General features: G+C 46.1%; 1 protein-coding gene across 5 annotated transcripts in view; it reads right to left on the bottom strand.

Annotated features, from left to right (window-relative positions):
- Positions 1-17941, bottom strand: part of PDZD2 (PDZ domain containing 2) — a 233036-nt gene extending 215095 nt beyond the window's left edge. For 2 of the 5 annotated variants that reach the window (XR_013394713.1, XM_077936444.1), the window contains exon 1: positions 17624-17940. The gene's annotated coding sequence lies outside the window, so the exon portion shown is untranslated. Of the gene's footprint in view, positions 1-17623 lie in introns of all 5 variants that reach the window. The other 3 variants (XM_077936445.1, XM_077936448.1, XM_028747960.2) reach the window with 2 other exon arrangements.
- Positions 17942-21988: the final 4047 nt, after the last annotated feature.

Raw genomic sequence — 21988 nt, 5'->3', positions numbered from 1 at the left:
CATACCAGCAAAACAGAAGAACGCCGAGTTAAGGTGGAAGTCGGCTGGCTGGGAAGCACGGCACTTAAAAAGACACAAAACTAACATGATAGTTGAACAGCGTATTAGCTCATCTATAATTACCGGATTCGCATTTACACCAGGAGACTCAGATTGTAGTATTCAGTTAACAGCCAGTCTCACTCACACTTCGGGGGGGGGGGGGGAGGCGGTGGCAGAGGTGGTGATGTTTTAATAAAAATATTCCAGCGAGCCTATCTAGTGGTGACAAATGCTATCTTGGCTGATTGATACTTCGTTCCCCCAGCACAGAAGAAAAAGCACTTTACGTTCACTACTTTTGTGATCTCCATGCCTGCCTGGGGCACCCAGCTCCTCCATCAGCCCATTCATTATCGTGCTTTTCAAAAAGCCCTCCCCGCCCGCCCCCCTCTCAAAACCAACACAGAAAGAGAGAAATATGGAGCAACCTAAATCCTTCTGACACATTACTTTCTTTTGGCACATACCCATAAACGGAAAGCATGAATGGGGCGAAGGAGGCTTGAAAATATTATTATGCGTGCCCCAGTTATCCAGGCAGAGAGGACCCCGGGGACTTCGCGCAAACTCATCTTCTGTTTCCTCTGAATGAGGTCACTGGAAGCTTGTGGTGTTTTCGTGATTTTTCCGTGGTTGTATTTAGAGGTGAGGAGGCAGCAGAGATCTCACATCACTTCTGTTCCACATCTGTTATTTCGGATGCGTAACGATGGCAGGTTGCTGCACTCCCAGATGAGTAGTGTTATGTGCATACGTTGAACCCCCATCGGCATCCTGCACAGAGCAGGGGGTCAGACTACATGGCCTCTAAGGTTCCTCCCAACAACTGTGGCTGAAAGCCTTTCGCACCATCAGCTGCAGGAGGAGCAATGCCATCTCTTCTTTAGTAGTTGGTGAATCCCAACAGAAGCACTGTTTCTGTCGGACAGAGGGGGGGCAGGTGTGGGGGACTCCCTGGTCCTGAATGGAGTAACCTGTGCCCCTAAAGGACCAGGCTGGAGGTCATTTTGGACTTGCAGCTGTCCATGGAGGCACAGGTTAATTCTGCATCCAAGGAGGCTGTCTACCTGGCTGCCTGCGCACTGTCTCGTCAGAGTGGTTCATGCTCTGGTTATCTCCCGTTTGAAGGCATAGAACTGCAATGTGTTCTATGTGGGGCTACCTTTGAAGGCAAGCCGGAAACTACAACTAATTCAGAATGTGGCTGGCAGACTGGCAACTGGGAGTGGCTGCCGAGACCATAACACACCGGTCCTAAAAGATTTACCATACATTGGCTCCCAAGCACATTTCTGAGCACAATTCAAAGCATTGGTGCTGACCTTTAAAGCCCTGTATACCTGAAGGAGCGTCTCCACCCCCATCGTGCAGCCCGGACACTGAGGTCCAGCGCAGAGGGCCTTCTGGCAGTTCCCTCCCTGTGAGAAGCAAAGCTACAGGGAACCAGGCAGAGGGCCTTCTCGGTAGTGGCGCCCACCTTGTGGAATGTCCTCCTATCAGATGTCAAAGAGATAAATAACTATACCATGGACGCTTGGGTTGTGAACATGATCCATGCGGGATGCACATTCACAACCCGCAGTATTCGCAACCCACAGCTGCGTGTCTGCGCAAGCACAGGTTGCAATTTGGTGCTTCTGCGCATGCGCGACTGCCGAAACCCAGAAGTAACCCTTTCTATTACTTCCGGGTTTCAGCAGTCTGTAACCCGAAAAATCGCAACCTGAAGCGTCTGTAACCCGAGGTATGACTGTGGAACATTAAGATATTTGAAGGCAACCCTGTATAGGAAAGTTTTTAATGTTTAATAATAATAATAATAATAATAATAATAATAATAATAATAATATCTTTATTGTCATTACCCCCTCTCGGGGACAACGAAATTACTTGGCTGCTCCATAAAAACCCTAATTAAATAAATACAGTATAGTACAGCAAGGAAGATTAGATGACTTTCAAAGTCCAGGCTTCCCATTCAGGGCCGAGATCGCTCTGGAGAAGAAGCTGTTCTTAAGACGGCTCGTTCTTGTCTTCATCGTCCTGTATCTCCGTCCCGACGGCAGGAGCTCGAAGAGACAGTGACCAGGATGCGATGGATCTTTTACTATGTCCAGTGCCTTCCTATGGCACCTTGTGGCATAAATCTGCTCTAAGGTGGAGAGTGGGCAGCCAACAATGCTCTCTGCTGCCTTAACAACTCTGCACAACCCCATCCTGTCCTGGGTAGTACAGCTTCCGTACCATGTTCTATTATGTTTTCATATCTGATAGAAGTCACCCAGAGGGCCTGGGGCAATCCAGTCAGATGCGTGGGATACAAATAATAAAGTTGTTGATGTTGTTGTTGTTGTTGTTGTTGTCAAAGAGGCAAGTTACTTTATGTTAAAAGCAGTTATCTCAGTACAAATCTGGAAGCCAAAACCCCTCACAGAGTTAGTGTTCCATAGTTAGCATCTCACAACATGGAGTGGAAAACAGGTTTTTAAAAACCCTAATGCCAGGAATGCTAACTCTCTTAAAAAAAGATATAGTTCAGACTAAACAGACTCTTTACAGCGTCCTATTTGTCCAGAAGCCAGGACAGCCTTGGGGAAAACTGCAAAACTAAACAGTTTAGATCTTTTGTGTTTAGTGCCATTATCAGCTCCTAAAGCTAAAGTTTTACATAAAAGGGGTCAGTTAGTTCACAGGAATTCTTACTAGTTTATGGGGCCAATTTTAAAAATACCTGTGGCATGGAAAACCACCTGACGCATACAAAGAGCTGTTCTCTGCAGACTGGGCACAGATTAATCTTTTAATTCCTTTTAATCCAAGCCGCAAAAGCCCATATTGGTGACGCGTCCACAACAAAGCCTTGCTTTCAAACTCAGGACCGCAGCAGTTTGTGCCGCTTCCAGCTACTCAATAGGTTTAAATTCTGCATGGGCTTGCATATTTCCAAAGGGTTTAAAAATGGATCCCCAATAGGTTAATAGTTCTGAATTGCAGGACATGGGATACAGTATCAATGCATTCCATTTAATGTAAACTTATGTATTTCCATGGGGTCACGAAGAGTTGGACACAACTAAACGACTGAACAACAAACAACAACATTGCAATTGAAGAGAAGACTCCCTGGAAAAGACCCAGATGTTGGGAAAGATTGAGGGCACAAGGAGAAGGGGACGACAGGACGAGATGGTTGGACAGTGTTCTCAAAACTACCAACGTGAGTTTGACCAAACTGCGGGAGGCAGTGGAAGACAGGAGTGCCTGGCGTGCTCTGGTCCATGGGGCCACGAAGAGTCGGACACGACTAAACAAAAAACAACATTACAATTGATTTAAATAGATTAAACTTTGCCAAAGCACCTCAAATGCTGACTTTGAATGGTGGTGTTGCATAGGTGAAGAATGCACAACAGATTGGTAATCACAGATAGAATTTTCCTAATTTTTCAACAATCTCATTTCACACATCCCTCAACTGTCTGGTGTGCATTCACTCGGGCCTTAGTTGTTAGAGCAAGACAGACGTCTGTCTTCCCCACTAGTAAAGTTCTTAACTAACAGATAATACTAAGCTCAGGTCTGCCTCCCCAACTAATTATTTTTTTTAAGGACTTGCAGAGCTAACAACTGGAGTAAATTGCAGGTAGAGGACTTGTAGGCTAGTAAATTATTACTTCTGCAATCACCAGTGTTTGCCATTTATGAAAATGGAACAGAGGAATGCAAACCGCTTCAGAAACCAATTCTGTCATGAGAAAAGGAAAATGCATCTCTTCCAGCAAGACTGATCACCATTTGATGGAGACGGATATCCAAGCAAAGAGATAAATGAATTTTTAAAACAGGCTGTGGGGAACGTGGGTGAATTTAAAGGCTAACTAATTTGATTGTGTGATAAAGAGAGCATTTGGTGATCAATTGATTTGCCATCCATTTCCTCCACCTTCTGCTTTAGAACAGAAAGGTGATTTACAATACAAATTATATACAGTATACAAAAAAACCAACACCTTGAGAACGTAACCAATTTGTCACGGCATAACTTTTCCAACTGAAATGCATGGAGCATCCCCCTTAGTTGGCATGCGTAAGGCTACTAAGGCTTGGGAAGAAGAAGAGGAGTTTGGATTTGATATCCCGCTTTATCACTACCCGAAGGAGTCTCAAAGCGACTAACATTCTCCTTTCCCTTCCTCCCCCACAACAAACACTCTGTGAGGTGAGTGGGGCTGAGAGACTTCAGAGAAGTGTGACTAGCCCAAGGTCACCCAGCAGCTGCATGTGGAGGAGCGGGGAAGCGAACCCAGTTCACCAGATTACGAGTCCACCGCTCTTAACCACTACACCACACTGGAGAAAACAAGCCTGCTCCATCCTCCCTGTGACAGCCCTTAAGATATTTGAAGATGGCTATCATATCTCCTCTCCGTCTCCTCCTTTCCAGGCTAAACAAACCCAACTCCCTCAACCATTCCTCATAAGGTTTGGTTTCCAGACCCTTGATCATCTTGGTCACCCTCCTTTGCACACGTTCCAGCTTGTCAATATCCTTCTTAAATTATGGTGCCCAGAACTGGACACAGTGTTCCAGGTGTGGTCTGACCAAGGGTGAATAGGGTGGGACTATTACTTCCCTAAACATCTATTGATGGGAGCCTACAATAGAAATAGGTTTTCTGCTGCAGCATCACACTGTTGACTCATGTTAAACCTTACCTGGGATTGAACCTGGGACCTTCTACAAAGCAAGGTGGATGCTCTGACACTGAGCTGTTGTCCCACCCCTATATACTGCTACCAGGTTCAGAGGGAGCGTCCCTCTGAACTACCGGTCACTGCAGAACAGCAGCAAGAGGGGGCAATTGGTTTGTGGGCCTTCCTATAGACATCTGGAAAACAGCCTTGTAACCTTGTCTCTCCCTTGTCTCTCATACATGCATTTAGGTATAGGGGGGGTTGTTATAGGGGGTCAAATGGCAATTAAGTGCAGAGCAAGCACAGTCTCTGACAATGCAAAGCCTGAGATAAGCAGACAACTTGAAATAATTCACAACAACTGTATTGAGCGATAAAACAATCACCCTGGCAGTCTTATTGTCCTATTTAGGGCAAGTACAAGGCAAAGAACCCAAACACTAGAACAGTGTTTCCCGAACTCAGGTCTCCCATCTGTTTTTGGACTACAACTCCCATCCTCCCTCGCTAGCTGGACCAATGATCAAGGATGATGGGAACTGTAGTCCAAAAACAGCTGGAGACCCAAGTTTGGGAAACACTGCACTAGAAGATGATTGTTTATTTAAAGTAATTCGTGCAATAATTAAAATAAGGCTGCCAAGCCCCCCACCCTGGGAGCTGGAGGCAGTCTGTAGGAAGGAATTGCAGCTTATGGCGCATATGCACATCCCATTTTGTCTGCGATTAGCAGGTTCCTGTCTTGTTCACAAAAGCCTGCCATCCCTGTTTGCCCAGAGGCACCAGGAGGCGAAAAGAGCTACATACACAACAGGAGAAGCCTCTCACATTTAAGTTCCATTTGCTGTCAGAAGCATTGTCTGTCTCCAACTTCAGAAAAGCCCAGCCAGGCAGACTTTTAATCCAAGCCTTTAGCCTTGTGATAAGGAGGCTGGTCTCCACCAGTGATTTCACTCTTCTTCCATTATTGAGTAGGCAAAGAAGGGAGGCGTGTTTGTATTTGGGGAGGTGGGAGCGGCTGGGGGATAGTCTGTTAGACGTGCACCACCGCAGGCAGGTAGCACAAAAAGTCAGACTGTTGAGAGCCGTTTAATCCTTAGACAGGAAGATAAAAAGTTGGCTTAGACAGTATGATACTGTGCAGATTTCAGACTGGAAGGTTTAGCGCCGTCTGTTCTTTATAAAGAATCTGCAAGGGAGATACTCCAGAAAAAAGGGGGAAAGCCACAAGTGACAAGGAACAGAATGAAAGGACCAGATGACTTTCTTACTTAAAAATCCTTACAACAAAGGGAACAGCACAAACAAGGGATTCCTTCGCATCTCTTGACTTCTTGCTTCCATCTGATTTACAATTAAGACCAGTATGCTATTCTGGAAAGAAGTTAAAGGGGTCTAGAATTTGGCAGGAGTCCGGGGGGGGGGGGGTAAAACAGCGCCTGTCCTGTTTGGGATCTGAAGCACTGAACCCCTTAAAGTTAGAGCCATGTGAACATGCTCAGAAGAGAGAAGATGCAGAGACCACAGATGCTTTAAGGAAACAATGGCCAAGGCAATTCCAAATTCAAAACAGCAATGCTCACTTTTGATGTTTTGGCGCGCAAATCGAACAGAGAATGCTGGTGTTCTTAAAAGTAGGTGACAACTCGCGATCTCCAGGACAAGCCTATTGTCTGTTACTACTGGCCAAACCTGCCAGTCAGGGCTGGTCATATCTTCCTTTTGGTAGGGAAATTGCTGGCTCAGAACAGCCAGGAAATACCTGGATAGTCCTTGGGTGCTATGAAAGGGAAAAACCATCAGGGTAGGAGGCATATTCCTCCCCTCTCCAACCACTATGGCTGATGATTTAGAAGAGCCTCCTGCAACCAGATGCCCTCCAGATCTTGCTGGCCTAGAATTCCCATCAGCCCCAGCCAAACATGTCCAATAACCAAGGATGATGGGAGTTGGTGTTGGCACCTGTCCGTCCGTCTCAAGAGACAATGGAGTGCGCCTCCGGAGGTGAAGTCAAACAGCTGCATTAGAAGCACCAAAGGGACCTTTCACGGTGCACGAAGTGTGTGTGGAGGTCTTGGGTTCCCCAGACAACAACCCCCTCCTCCTCAGCCTCTTTGATGTGGTCCAAAGAAAGCAGAGCAACACATCTGGCACCAGCTTGTCTGCAGGAGTTGCTGAAAGGAGGCGTACAAGGCACCATCCAACCATCTTAGGGACTCCACTCTTTGCTTGGTACGCTGGAACTTCCAGCATCTTCTAAACGCAAGAGCTTAAGTAACATGCAAAACACTCCTCAGCATCATCTTATCTTCCAAACAATGCTACAGTCCTACCTACTGCTCTGTTTCCAGCCTATAGATACATGCAATGTGATGAATCAGCAAGATTTCAGCTCCACACCACTCTCTCCAGCATAAGGTCAATATGACTTCTTCCCCAATTTGAGATTATTAATTATTTTGGACAGATCCCTAAAATGCTGAAGTAGTTACTTTGGCCTGCTGTGTACTAGAGTATTCCATCTGCCTTCATGCTGAGAGCGCTGAAAATTAGCCTAATCACATTTCACATGGATGTTCTTTAGTACTATTAGTCATCTGAAGTAGGCTTTGTAAAACATGAAGAAAGTATTACACAAAAGCGGTGGGATAGCATTATGCTGTTGAATATTCTAACTACCCAGAGTAACAAGACCTCCTGGCCAAGATCACATGTGTTGGGCAAAGTATTCTCTTAACCTGATAACATAGATATCTTTTACATATAATAAGAATGTAAGAGTGCCATCACACATTCCTTCCTCACCACCCCCTTCATTGAAGGATCTGTAATGCTTCATTACAATCCTGGATTTCCATGAAGTCCAGGTAGGGGAGCATGAGAAGGGGGAGACACAGAGGGGAAATCAACGGGAGAGCTCAGCCACACAATGTGTTTCACTTCTGGTACCATGTGTTGTTTTCAGCATGAAGTTCCAGATTCAAAGAAGTCATTGAAAACAGGTATTTTATTAACAAGCTAACATCCATATACATACAACATCCATCATCCATCAACCGCACTTAACCTTATTAGAGAACACACTAGAGAGATTTAAAAACAACACAAGAACCCTTCACTGTCCCTCCCCTCCCCTTCAGTCTCATTATCAGTTTGGACTTTGGAAGACTGAAGCAGAGCACAGAGTCAGACCTGCATGAAGCTAAATGAAGAGATTAACATAAAGCACAATTTGCGATTGTTACCTTGCTAAAGAAGTGATTTACTGTTTAGTCTCTTCATTTAGCAGCAAATCACTTCTTTAGCAAGGCATCAATTGCAAATTGTGCATTATGTTAATTTCTGAACCTCATCTTCTTTAACTAGGCATCAGAACTGCTAAACCCAGGTCACAAATGTGCAGAAACTCCTCTGCACAGAGGGTTGCTTTGTCATTAATAATACATCTTGCAAGCTTTCTGCCTAAGTTTCCCCACCAAGTTCAAGGTTCTGTGTCAAGATCACTCTCTGGAAAGCAGAAACAAGTGACACCGCAAGCTTCCTCTGTCCCATTTAGCTTGAAAGCTCTGCTTTACAGCACGGGAGAAGTAACATTCTTCAATGACAAAGCAATCATCTTCGTTAGCACGCAAGTGCAACCACAACACACACACCGCAAACCATTTCTACTCAGCACCATCATGGGTAGCCAACATGATGTCCTCCTGTAGTACTACAACTCCCCTTAGCCCTGACCACTAGCCATGCTGTGCTGCATGCAGAAGATCAAAGGTTGAACATGCCCCCCTCCCAGCTGAAGCTCAGTCAGAAGAGTCTGCTGCTGCAAATCAGAGCAGACAATCCGAACCTGGGTGGGTGGGTGGGTGGGTGGGTGGGTGAACCATAGTATGACCTTCTTGTGTTTGGACAGGAGAGAGACATATGCAGAACAAGTACCATGAGAGAGACAGCATTTGTCAATGCATGTGAAGCACAGTGATTCTCTGTCACGGTACATATATGAATAGTTTAGAACTGAATGTTTACATTTCCTAAGAACACAAGAGCCGCCATGCTGCACCAGACCAAAGACCCATCTAGTCCAGAATCCCATTCTCACAGCGGATTACAAGATGTCTATTGAGAAGCCTGTAAACAGGACCTGAGCGCAATTGTCACTGTGATTTGCACCCAACACTTGATTCCTCTGAAGGTGTCAGCTACCTAAATAAACTTTCTGATCCGTGTAGACTATGCACTAACACGCACAGTTGACTTGTGTGATTCTGTATGACTATTTCCCACAAGCTTGAACTCTTGGGAGGGAAGGACTGGGAGCCTACCTTACCATTCCAGAAAGTCCCACTCAACACTCTAGGACCTGCGTTCAAATAAATGTGTTTTTAGGACTGCAATGCCAATTGTCAAAGTCAGTACAGTGGTACCTCGGGTTACATACGCTTCACGTTACATACGCTTCAGGTTACAGACTCCGCTAACCCAGAAATATTACCTCAGGTTAAGAACTTTGCTTCAGGACGAGAACAGAAATCGTGCTCCGGCGGCGCGGTGGCAGCTGGAGGCCCCATTAGCTAAAGTGGTGCTTCAGGTTAAGAACAGTTTCAGGTTAAGAACGGACCGCCGGAACGAATTAAGTACTTAACCCGAGGTACCACTGTACCAAGAAACACAGTTAAGGAGGTATTTTTAACAGCAGCTTTCTCAGCTGGCTATGGAGAATACGTGACACGGCAAAAACACAGGGCCTTTTAAGACTCAAAGCTGCTTTCAGGTTGAGTTTGTGCTGTAGGGCACCAGCACGGAAAGGGATTGCACCTTCATCCATCCGTGAAGAAGCGAAATACAGACACAAACACACATAACGCACAAATCAATGGAGGCCCCAACTAGGATCAAATACAACCAGACATCCTCCATATGTGAAATCTCTTAAGTATTAGGTCATGAAGCAAACCCATGAATGTGATCAACGGTTATTAAATAGCTATGCAAATGTACTAGGAGGGTGAGTTGCAAGGGAGGCACACTGGAGTGGAGGAACGCCTAGTAAGTCGTATCTTCAGTTTGTCACTGTCAATGACCAGTAAGAGTTTACTTTAGTTCTCCACATGCCGTTACAATTAAGCACAGGGCTACAGGACAGCCGACACGACAGGCCTATGAAAAGGTTCCAACTGCATGAACCAGGTTGTAGGATTCCTATTGCATCACATGCAAATTATCCACTTTCCTTTAACTTTGTTCTTTGCCTCTTGATTGAGCTTTTCCACTTCAGACCGCAGGTGGGAGTTGGGGTTTACATTCTCTGAAGACTTCTCCAGATTTACTCGTTTTCTAACTCTTCCCTATAGGTATAAAACTATCACATCAAGGCAAGACCCAGCCTGGAAGAATTCTCCCCGGTGGCAATTCTCAACACGTAGGAAAATATGTACGTGAATCAGTGTTTTTTAAACACGCAAAAAAGATCCTCATCTGCAGAAGAACAAGCTCAACATGACCATTGTGCTGAACTTGTATGTCAGCCCACTAATGTCTGGGTATTTGCACTCCCAATTTCAGCTGGCAGGTGCAATAAGAAGAATCTAAGGAGGGAAATGTTGCTTTCCAGGTTTTGCATCGCCGAGTCTCTTCTAGCTACCACAGACAGCGAAAGCGAAAGGGCTTGGGGGCAAGGGAAGAACTCGGCATTAAAGAAGTGGAGCCAAAGCCATCTCTCGAGTCTTGTTGAACAAACGCATGGCAGAAACTAGTTCACAGGCTTGAATTGGGGGACCTTGCGCTTCCCATATGGGTAGAAATATTTTGCTTTTAGGCAGCCATCCAAGCTTAAAGGACTCAGGGGACATCTTGTGAACCTGCCCTAGAAACTACCTGCAACTGGGCAAACCGTTTTGAGAAAGTGCATTTAACATTTTTCATAGGCTTTCAGACTCTCCAAGTGCCCCTATTTTCTAGGGACAGTCCTGGATTTACAGAAGCCACCCCAGTTTCTGATTTGATCCCAGAATGTCCCACTTCTCTTTTGGACGTCCCTATTTTCATCGGAGAAATGTTGGAGGATATGGAGTTATGCAAACCGCAGGTCAAGGAGCTTTGGGCATACCCTGCAGGTAGGGCTGTGAATGCTGCCAGTCTGAAACCCTGGGTAGCTGCTGCCAGCCAGTGCAGGCAATTCTGAGCTAGATGGAGCACCAGTCTGATTCCGTATAACACAGCTGCTTATGTTCCTTTATAAGATTGGCTACTATCATTCCCTTTTCACACAAAGATCCACAGGTAAACAATACTTATGAATGGAAGCCAGGCCATTCAATGGTTCCTTTTAGGTAGACACAGAGACTTGCAAGGCCTGAACTTCATACGTCGTATTCAAAATGCACACAATCTTTCTGCAATGCACTAAATTGGATTTCTAGGTTTCAATGTCAGCTTCCCTTGCTTTATAGTTTTGAATGTGGTGCCTTTTATTAGTTTTGTTTGCTCTTTTTTCCTCTTAAGCTTACAGCACCGCATAGCAAGCCCTGTCGAGTGATGTATCTTAATGACACACTGAACTACATTTTACCCATGAAAAAAGCTGCCAGATGTTTCATGCTGTCCGATTTTATTAGGTCGCTGCACAAAGAAGAGTCAAAGGTAATTCCTTTTAAAAACAAAAACACAACCACTAACCCATTTTCAACTTGGTAACATTTTTCCTCCCCAGATTCTAGTGCGATGCAGTAGAGTTGACAATACTGATTGCAATTAAAAAAAGAACAATAAAGCCAGGAGGAAATAAAGACAAGCTTTCGAGATCAGAAATTTCTGCTCAGTGATATTTACGACAGCATCAGAAATCTTTTCTCAGTGTGGGTAACCAGGAACTAAGGGACTGGTGTTAAAAAAAGAACCAGGCTTGGATTCCCCCTCCCCTATAATCTCATGTGCCATAAATGATGGAATTCCATGTGGAATCTGTTATTTGGATTCTCAACAATCTCAACATTCATTTACAAACAAAAGGGCTGGGGATGAAGCAGGTTTTTGGCCTTGATGTCTACAGAGACAACTATGAATGACTCCAAAATTCAGAGGAGTAGAACATTTCTGCCATCCATTCTGATCTATTATCAATAACTCCTAATCCTGAGCCCCTCCTCCCACCCCCGTCTGCATCGTCTCCACCCATAGTCTTCCCATCTCTCCCATGGAGGAGCAGGAGGGAAATCTCAGCTACCACTTTGGGGAGGGAATCTCAATTCACATTGGGCTGCTTTTATTATAAGGAAGAAAATGTACACGCATATCATTGGCTTGCAGCGTTTTTTTCACACCTACAATTTGCGGGTGTGAAAAAATATAAACTGCTCTGGAATCTGCTTCAGTCACTTTCTTCCCTATCCGAGTTTCAAGCCTACTATACCTTTCTCCCAAAACAGCGTGCAACAATTTGTAAAACAAATTATTTTTGCATCAATATTTATAACAGAGGGGAAAACCATACCTGTACAAGACTGCAGACTCTAGATAAGAACAACAACCAACAGCACAAATTAGCAGCCAACAATGAATACTTTCTTAAAGCAGCACTTCAGTCGGTTAAAAAAATGCTGTCCTTGACAATAATAAATTCTCTAATTACCCAAATAAAAGCTGCACAATTTGGGTCATCCTGTCATTCTTCTTGTTTCTAGAGATTTGTGGCTTTGGGAGTTCTTGAGCAATGTGCAGTTCCACAAAAGCCAATAGGTCCATCTATGACTAACTGTGAGTTAATGAAAAGGCGGCTTGGGTGCATAGTAAACAGGGCTGCTACACCAGGCAAAGCCAATAGGGTGCAGTCCAAATGTGGTTGGACTACAACTCCCAACAGCTCCAGCCCCCATGGCCAATGATCAGGGATGATGGGAGCTGTGGTTCAGCAGCAGGTCAGAGTCTGCCACTGAAGTTGAACCGCCAACACTCAACCATTCACAAGAGATTACAGTGGTACCTTGGTTCTCAAATACCTTGGTACTCAAACAACTTGGAACCCAAACACTGCAAACACAGTAGTAAGCGTTCCCTTTTGTGAACTTTTTTCAGAAGTTGAAAGTGCTCCGTTTTGAGTGCTACGCTTCCAATTTGAGTGCCACACTTCCGTTTCGAGTGTTACGCTGAGGTCTGTCTGTTTTTGCTGTTTATTCTGCGTTTTTGTGGCTCTTTTTTGTTTTTTGTTTTTTTGGTGACTGATTGATTGATTGATTGATTGTGTGACTGCAGTACATTGTTTATTGCTTTCATTTTATGGATCAATGGTCTCATTAAATAGTAAAATTCATGTTAAATTGCTGTTTTAGGGGTTGTTTTTACAAGTCTGGAACAGATTAATCCATTTTGCATTACTTTCTATGGGAAAGTGCGCCTTGGTTTTGGAACACTTTGGTTTTGGAACCGACTTCCGGGACGGACTAAGTTTGAGGACCAAGGTATCACTGTACAAGCAACTAAGTAGATTCTATGCACTCTTCCAGACTCTAATCAGGGGAAGAATCATAGAATTGTAAAGCTGGGAGGGATCACGAGGGTCATCAAACCCCTGCAGCACAAGAACAAGAGTATTTTGCCCAAAGTGGGGCTCAAAACTACAACCAAGAGTTTAAGAGTCTCATTTTAAGAATTATCAGGACAGAAGTTCCAAACAAGATGATTAGGCTGTTAATGATTGTAACAACAGCAGCTAGGATCCTCTATGCACAAAAATGGAAGGAAGAAATTCCCACCAAAAAAAGAATGGATAAGTAAAATGATGGACTGTGCAGAATTGGCAAAGTTAACAGATAAAATAAGAGAACCTAACGGTAACTGTTTTATAGAAGAATGGAAGCCTTTTTTCCGACTACTTAAAGAACTACTATAGTATGATGAGGGACGTGGGTGGCACTGTGGGTTACACCACAGAGCCTAGGACTTGCCGATCAGAAGGTCGGTGGTTCGAATCCCCGTGACAGGGTGAGCTCCCGTTGCTCGGTCCTTGCTCCTGCCAACCTAGCAGTTCGAAAGCACGTCAAAGTGTAGATAAATAGGTACTGCTCCGGTGGGAAGGTAAGCAGCGTTTCCGTGCGCTGCTCTGGTTCGCCAGAAGCAGCTTAGTCATGCTGGCCACATGACCTGGAAGCTGTATGCCGGCTCCCTCGTCCAATAAAGCGAGATGAGCGCCACAACCCCAGAGTCAGCCATGACTGGACCTAATGGTCAGGGGTCCCTTTACCCTTTACTATAGTATGATGAATTCACGAACAGGATTTGAACTATAAGCAACAGAAGGAATTAGAGATTATTGTATTCTTGTTAGGGTGTAAGAGAGAGAAAATAAGATGCAGCAAAGAAGGAGAAATAAAAAACGCCATGGAAAATGTATTGGGAAGTCGACAAAACAAAAGAAAAATCTATTACATATTGGAGTGTATATCTGAAACTTTTGAAAACTTAATAAATTATAACTGAAAAAAGGAATCATTTAAAGAAGTTTCCATATGCTCATCCAGACTACATAATCAGGGAAGAGTGTCTGATCTGTCTCCCAAGATCACAGCACAGGAGTGAAGGCTTTCTCTGCTATTTCTACCTAGTATGGGATTAGCTCCCAAGCGAAGACCAGCTCTCCTCTAGGGAGGAAGGCAAGAGAGAGAAACAGCTCTCTTACCCAAAGGAGAGAGACAATTGGACATGAGCCTGACATCAGAACTATCAACGTTCAGAAAGCATCGGGAGAGGACTTCAGTCTCTCAGGACACACTGCTGCTGACCTGATTCTGTAACAAAAAGTTTCAAAGGGAGACTTCAGAGCAAAATTGCTGAACTGGAACTTATCCTCAAGTTTCATTCTATTCATTTAGTTCTTGATAGGATCTTCTCTCCCACTCCAGGTGTCAAATTAGCATAGCAAAGGTGGGAAGATTGCATTATCTAAAATTCCTGCACTGCTCGCATCTTGTATGTATGTGTTTTGCATGTAAGTGTCACAGCCCTACTTGCATTTCATGACCTTTGGGCTTCAGCGATTTGGTTTTCAATCCTCCCTGGGCCACACTCTGTATTTTTCAATAATGGGAGATAAAGGCTAGATAGAGATATTTCTCTGCCAACTAACAATACCAGTTCATATATCTGATAAAGAGGCTCATTGCCACAATATACCTGCTAGTATTTAAAAAGCCACACAACATCCATTCCAAAGTCCATAAATTATTATTACTGTATTGTTACAGGGAACCAGGAAGAGGGCCTTCTTGGTAGTGGCACCTGCCCCTTGGAATGCCCTCCAATCAGATGTCAAAGAGATGACTAATTATACATCTTCTTTTATACATCTTTAATTATAATTATGCATCTGAAGGCAGCCATGTATCAGGAAGCTTTTACTGTCTAATGTGTCTAGTGCTCTTTTATATTTTGTTGGAAGCTGCCCAGAGTGGCTGGAGCAACCCAGTCAGGCAGCGTACAAATTATTATTATTATTATTATTATTATTATTATTATTATTATTATTTAAAGCACATGGCTTTCCCCAAAGAATCCTGGTAGTTTGTTAAGGAGGAAGGGAATTGAAGCTCTGTGAGGAGCAAACCAGAGTCCCCTGGACTCTTTGGGAGGAGCCCTGAGTTTGAAATGTATGATGTGCCCAAATTGTCACTTTCCCAAGAACCCAAACTTTGACCCATCCTCAACCACCTCCTCCACAGAGCCTCTTCTTGTAACGATACCTTTAAGGGCAATTGTGGAACTGATGTTTATTGACTGCATCAATATTACTTTAAAATTCGAACATAGAACTGAGAAGCCCAGTCTGTAAAACACGTCCTGTTAAAGGCCTGGGTGGTGAACAAAAAGTTCTTCAGCTGGTGCAGAAAAGACCATGGGTTGTAGCCAGCGCTGATCCTGCTCATGAGAAGACCCACCAAAATAATTAGGCATGGCTAAGTTACATGCTTCCATTTCAGTGGGTCTACTCCGAGTAAAATTTCACTGGCTAGGACCCCATGAAGGCAGTTCCAGCTGAACCATTCTGGGAAGGCTACACTCTGGCAGTATTCTACACTTTTCATAAACCCCCTCCTCAGCTGTTGGGAAATCAGCCTTAAAATTAACTTTTCTATTAAAAAGAACTTTTTAATAGAATCACAGAATTGTAGAGTTGGGAAGGGACCCCCAGAGTCATCTAGTCCAACCCCTTATGGTGCATGAATCTCGAAGAAAGAATCCATTTTAAACCAAGAAACCAACTTAAAATAGAATAAAAGCAATGGCTATCTTGGCGCGGGGCTGTTTCAGAAACAAAACAATTTCCACGGAAATTAAAATAACCTATGCAAATGAACCCAGAGCAAGGATCTCTACCTGGGAAAGGCTGCCATTTACCCGGCTCGCTCCTCTAGGAGGCGCTCCGCCGCGGTGTCCAGCCCAGGGAACGGAACCGCTTCCTCACGTGCAAACGAGCCAGCAACTTTTCCAAAGCCTCTGAGCAAAGAGGAGGCCGCTCGGCTTCTCGCGGAGCAAGGCAGCTCCTCCTGCACCCCACCCACCCATTCCTCTGCGGTCCGGCTCTCTTGACAAACCTCAGCAGCTGAAGTTCTCTGCTGGGCGACCTCGTGGTTTTCCTCGGCTGGGCGGGGAGCCGAAGGGACGGGCCCTGGACCGGGAGGCGCCCAGCCCTCCAGAACTTTTAACCAGCCTGGACTGGGGCAGTTCCCCCTCCCAACACCTGCTGCTTGCTCAACGTCTAACCCAGAGCCTCCCTAACTTTTGGGGGCCGCCAACCCCCCTCCCTTCAGCTCCATGGTTCCATAACCACCTCCCCAGTGCCTGCTACCCTATCCTAACACAAACCATTATTCAGAACAGTGGTTTGCACGACCCACTAAGGAAGGTGGTGACACAACGGAATTCTAAACAGTAGCAAGGCATTGCACATTTATTCAAAATCCAGTTAAATCTTTTTGGTTTAATTCATTCAACAAAACTGGTGGGCCGGTGAGAGCAGCTTTTCAGCGTCATTTACACCTCCGGCGATACCCGGCCGCCCCCTTGTCTCTTCTTAGCGCCTCCCACCCCCCAGGTTATCCCACCGCCTCCCAGGGTGAGCTCGCAAGCTTCCTTGCAGTTTTAGGGCAGTGGATTGGTCATAATTAAAGTATTATTGCCCAGCTGTGGATTTTTTTTTGGGGGGGGGGGAGTTCCTTACGGGCCAAGATGGGTTCCTTTGCTCTTCACGTTTCTCCAGCTAGTCCCGAGGAAGAAAATCACATGCATACAAGGGGAGCGGAGCCCAAACCTGCAATTCCTATAAACCGCCTTGCTTTGGGAAGCACATCTGGAATCAGAGCTGGGCTTCTCTGCCTTCCCGCAAGGGGGATGCCTGGGACAGTCTTCGAAAGACTCCGGGTGTTGACCTGGATTTCAGCGGAAAACAACTCGAAGAGTATTCTGTCTAAATAATAATGATTGCGAGGGCAGACTTAGTTCAGCCTCCGCTCCCCCAACAGTGGGAAAAGATGACTTGGGCACAACTTTCCCCCCACGCTCACACATGCAGGCAGGCACGGAACACGCCCCTCTTCGGAAAGCAGAGGGGCAAAACTCAAACCGGGGGGCGGAGTGCGGAGAGATGGAGGACTCGCTTTCCAGCTTGCATTCACTTTGAGGGTCTCTCGTGAGGGTCTCTGCCCCCCTCCCCGCCGCCGCCACCCAGGCTGCCCTCCCAGCCCCATCCGTCCCGGGGGTTGGCTTCTCCTGAGCCCCCCAGGCAGAGCCGCCTCGACACCCTCCAGAACCCCACAAGCGTTTTCACAGCCCCCCATTCTTCCCCGTCCCTAGAAGCCCCAGCCTTGTCTGCCCCGCTCTCCGCAAGCCGCCCTCTCACCTGCCGCTGCTGCTGGTGGTCCAGAGGCAGCCTGTGATTCTCGCAGTTCAAAGCAGGGAGGTGAAAGGCGGGTTTTGGGTTTTTTTAAGCAAAGATCCGAGTCCTCCCGCTAGTGTTGTTCTCAATTTAGCTGCACCGCTTGCAACCATTGGGGGAAGAACCGTGGAAACCGCCCGCCTCCCTTCTCTGCGATAGGCGGGACGGCTGGGAGGAGAAGCTCTGATTCGTAGCTCCAAGAGCCCCCCAACTCCCTCGCCGCGCTTTGCTTTTTTGGTAAACGGGGGAGGAAACCCCGCTCTTCCCTTCTCCCCTTTGCATCCAGCGTTCATTCAAAGATGAGGCGCGCCCCGCCCCCTTCATTTGCATGGGGCGGAGCCCTTCCGAGGCGGAGGAGGCCGAGGAGTCCCCATTGGCTGGGGGCGTTCCTCTCCGAGTGACGCGTCAGGGCCGGTGTTCCCCCGCCGCCGCCGCGCTCTGTACCCACTGAATGAATATATGAATGAATGATGAGTGGCTGCACCACGCTTATTCTGAAAGTCTCCTCCGAGGCTGCAAAGAGGGGAAGGCGACAGAGATTTCCTCACTCTCCCTTGCTGCTGGGAAGTTGCTGAGCAGGGAGAGTGGAGACTGTGAGACTCCCTCTCCGGGAGGCCACGTCTGTTTTCCCCGACGTGACAGCTGCTTCACCACCAAGGCAAAGCGCCAAGAAACTGTGAAGAGAGACGTGGACTTTTCTCTCTCATTTTTCCCCTCCTTAAAAATTGCAACATGCAAGCACAGCGGGATCAAGCTGTGAACAGCTTAGGGCTTTAATTCCATCACTTAGTATGCAGGGAATAATTGATGGCACTCACCTCGTTTGAAGGATGACATTGTCACACAGGTATTATTAAATCCGCAGCACATCCCTGCGGGAACTGCAGGCACTCGGAGGCGATGGGAGGCTCCAGTTCCCCTGCCTGGGCCTCTGCCAGGCCTGGTCTCGCGGGCGGCTGGGTCACCCCCTCCTCTCCACTAGGCTGGCTGCCAAAAATACTTGTGGGTGTGTGCTGGGTTTGGTATTGATTGGAAACAGGAAGGCTCAGGCTTTGTCATTGCCCGCCTGGCTTAATTAACTCAACAGGCTGAGCCTCCCTGATCCGGATCGGCCACTATACCAAGGCTGTAAGGGTCAGAGGGCATCTCCTTGCATGGGCAGTGGGTGGCATCCCTGCTTCTCCCCCCACCCCACTTTGAAGCTTTCTCTTGGGGCCAGCCTTGACACCAGAGCAAAATGAAGTAGCTGCTTAGGCAGCAGGTGCTATATAGGGCACAGTTTTCTTGCCTCCAATTTCTATCTCTCCGAGTCGTTTCTTTAAAACATTCCAGCGTGGCCCAGAGCAGAATCCATCCATCAATCCGTACAGCTTTTCACTTCGGGTTCAAGAACATCTGAGGCTTGCCATAGTCATGTTCAGAGCCTCCAAGGGGGTTGTGCCATTCTGTGAGCAGTTTCTCAGCAGCACAGAGATGCTTATGAGTTGTCTGGAAGCAGCTGGCGGGCAGAAATGTACCAGAGAGGAGGCCTCAGAGATCACAGGCTGGAGGGGGCAGGTGAGTCAGTGAACAGCCCAAACCCAAATGCTGGTAGCATTTAAAGTGCTTTGAAGTTACTTAATCTTAATTAGTTTTAAATAATACTTTGATTTTAGTGGGGGGGGGGTTAAAAGAAAATTTCTCTAATTTTAAATAAGTTGGGGGGGGAGTACCTGGTGCTTCTCTTTTATACCAATATTTTGAATGTATTGGCTGGCTCCAGGAAGCCAAGAGCATGCTCACTTTTTACTGAGCAATTTGTGCTGAAATCTGTCTCCACAGTTTTTATTATATCACCACAATTTTAAAAGGGTTAGATGTTTCCATTTTCCCCCAAGGCTGACTTAAAAACTAAAGATATTTACATTCCCCCCATTACCTTGCAAGAACCACCATACATTATTTTTTTTGGGGGGGGGAGGGGAGAGAACTGGTGTCTGGATGGTACAGCAAAACTTTTTAAAATGTTGGCCTTGGTGTTTGTGCCAGCTTCCAGCAACATTACGTCTTAGGCCTGCACTCCTTCCCCCCCCCCTTCAATTAATGCTACAAAGCTTAATAAAACGTTTTGGACCATGGGCACCATGTTGCCTCAAACAACCTTAAATATAGCTTTAGAACCATACTTCAAAGAATCTTATTTGGGTTCTTCTCAAGTCTCTCTTCTCAATGCTATAATGTGAGGGTTGTGGTCCCTTTAATCCTTGGTGTTAATCCAAAGATAAATTACCTGCAGTAAGATGTTTTCAATTACTAGTATTAAATGATGATCCCTGTAGATGATGGCCATGTACATCCACTGGGCAAGTATTGGGATCAGAATCCATGGTTCCCAACCCAGCCTTGCGGACATCTGGCCTAGAAATTCCAGCCTAGCAAGGCGATCCATGTAGGTTTATATTTTCTTAGCACTTGCAAACAACTTCAAGTGAATTTACTTAGCTATTTTAAAAACTGGTGTAAGTTAGTGGTGCTGAAGGGGAAACTCTCATAGTGCAGAATCTGAAGACTGGAAACACACAGGTAACTAGCTACAGCAGGATAGACGAAAGCACGGCAAAGGTGAGATCTAATAATATGTTTCTAGGCTTACGAAAGTTATGGCACTGTTACAGGTGAGTGACTGTGGCACTTCAAAGCACCTTTCCATTTCCAAAGGAAGCAGAAGCTAGACATTTAGGAAGAATTGTTCCTTTGGCTACATTTCTAATGGTGACAGCTATTACTGACTCTCTTGCTAGGTTTGTGAATAATAATAACCATCTACTGAATTTCTAATAATGTCTTGGCAGCAAATTATAGTTGCCTCATTATGGCAGTTTTGCCACTGGCATCAAGAGGAGCAAGATCTGGCTCTGTATTCCTGAATTCAACGCTGCAATAGTTTCAGCCTATTATCTACCTGCCGCACTCATTGAAAAGTTAGCAATTTTCATCTGAAAGTGTTAAGCCACTCTCTGCACAAAGAGAAAATTGATTCTCGCACACTGCGTTTAAGTAGTGGGCCTAATACAGTAGGAATGCTGAGACGAGGAAAGCAAAGCTTCATTCAGGTTATTTAGATATTGTGCCAAGCAAAGATATGTCTCTTTCTTCCTCTGCTCTCGTACAGCCTGCTAGTTCCTATTGAACAGGTGTCCCCAACCACTTCATTGGGCCTGCACTGAGCTACACAAAAAGACCGTAGTGAAAGATACCTGGAGCTACACCAACCTGCAAGACGGGAGGCTGAAAGGGGACAGCCTAGAACATCTGGATTTGTCCAGCAAAGAGCGTTTTGAAGCTAGCTGGGAAATGTTGTTGTCAGGGACTGACTGGAGGCAGAGGAATGGTGGGAGGAACCAGCTGGGGAACCCCCAATAAAAGGAGAAAAGGGAAAAGACTGGGAGATGTCAGAAGCTGAAGTGGTGACAGAGTTTAGTGACCTGTGAGCGTCTGTAGCAGAGAGAAGTCCAGAAGAAGAAGCAGAAGCAGGAGGAGAGGGAGACCAAGATGCAGAGATGAGTCAGGCTGGTAGAGAGGCACAGGTGAGGCCCCCTCCTGCTGCAACAAGCTCCCCTCTCCCCTGCCTGCCAGAATCAGAAGAGGTCTTAAGTAGGCAGAGGAGAAATTAGTGTCATGCAGGCACAGTCTCAGATTGCTTGGAAAAAACCCTGGAGAGGCACCTGAGGGAAGGCCATGCCCCTTAGTCTCTGCAAGTGCTTCATCGGGGCAAGAAGAATTGCTGTGCTCATGAGGCCTGACACTCCAGTGTGGATCATGTGTTTACTAATAAAGAGTTCACTCCACTTACAGGGACGTGGGTGGCGCTGTGGGTTAAACCACAGAGCCTAGGACTTGATGATCAGAAGGTCGGCGGTTCGAATCCCCGCAACGGGGTGAGCTCCTGTTGCTCGGTCCCTGCTCCTGCCAACCTAGCAGTTCCAAAGCATGTCAAAGTGCAAGTACAGTGGTACCTCTGGATACAAACGGGATCCGTTCCGGAGCCCCGTTCATATCTAGAAGCAAACGTAACTAGCGACGGCATGTCTGCGCACATGCGTGTCGCTTTTCGCCACTTCTGCACATGCGCGTGATGTCATTTTGAGTGTCTGCGCAAGTGGCAAAACCCGGAGTAACGCACTCCGTTACTTCCAGGTTGTCGCGGAGCGCAACTCGAATGCGCTCAACCTGAAGCACATTCAACCCGAGGTATGACTGCAGATAAACAGGTACTGCTCTGGCGGGAAGGTAAACGGCGTTTCCGTGCGCTGCTCTGGTTCGCCAGAAGCGGCTTAGTCATGCTGGCCT

This window comes from Podarcis muralis, chromosome 11, assembly GCF_964188315.1.
Source record: "Podarcis muralis chromosome 11, rPodMur119.hap1.1, whole genome shotgun sequence".
NCBI lineage: Eukaryota > Metazoa > Chordata > Lepidosauria > Squamata > Lacertidae > Podarcis > Podarcis muralis.
The sequence above is the reverse complement of the archived record's forward strand: the minus strand, read 5'-3'. Positions and strand labels throughout refer to the sequence as shown.